Genomic DNA, 303 nt, shown 5'->3' with positions numbered 1-303 from the left:
TTAAAGCTTAAAACGAACAGAAATTACTCCGTATATGAAATGGGTTTTCCCCTCCCTAATCCCTCGCTCTTTACGCTAAAGTTTGACTCTTTGCCACAATTCTAAATTTTAAAACAATTATAAACAATTATAAAGTATTAAAAAACAAAAGATTCTGAGATTTCAAAATTGACGTATTGTAGACAAACTATAGACAAAATATGTCATATTATGGATAATATATTATTTAGACAAAGTATGGACAAAATCTGGCTGAAAATGACAAATAATTGGGTGCTTAGGGGACATATTCATGCAACACCG

Source organism: Artemia franciscana, unplaced genomic scaffold (genome assembly GCF_032884065.1).
Source record: "Artemia franciscana unplaced genomic scaffold, ASM3288406v1 Scaffold_805, whole genome shotgun sequence".
Classification (NCBI taxonomy): Eukaryota; Metazoa; Arthropoda; class Branchiopoda; order Anostraca; family Artemiidae; genus Artemia; species Artemia franciscana.
This window is presented reverse-complemented; position numbering follows the sequence as displayed.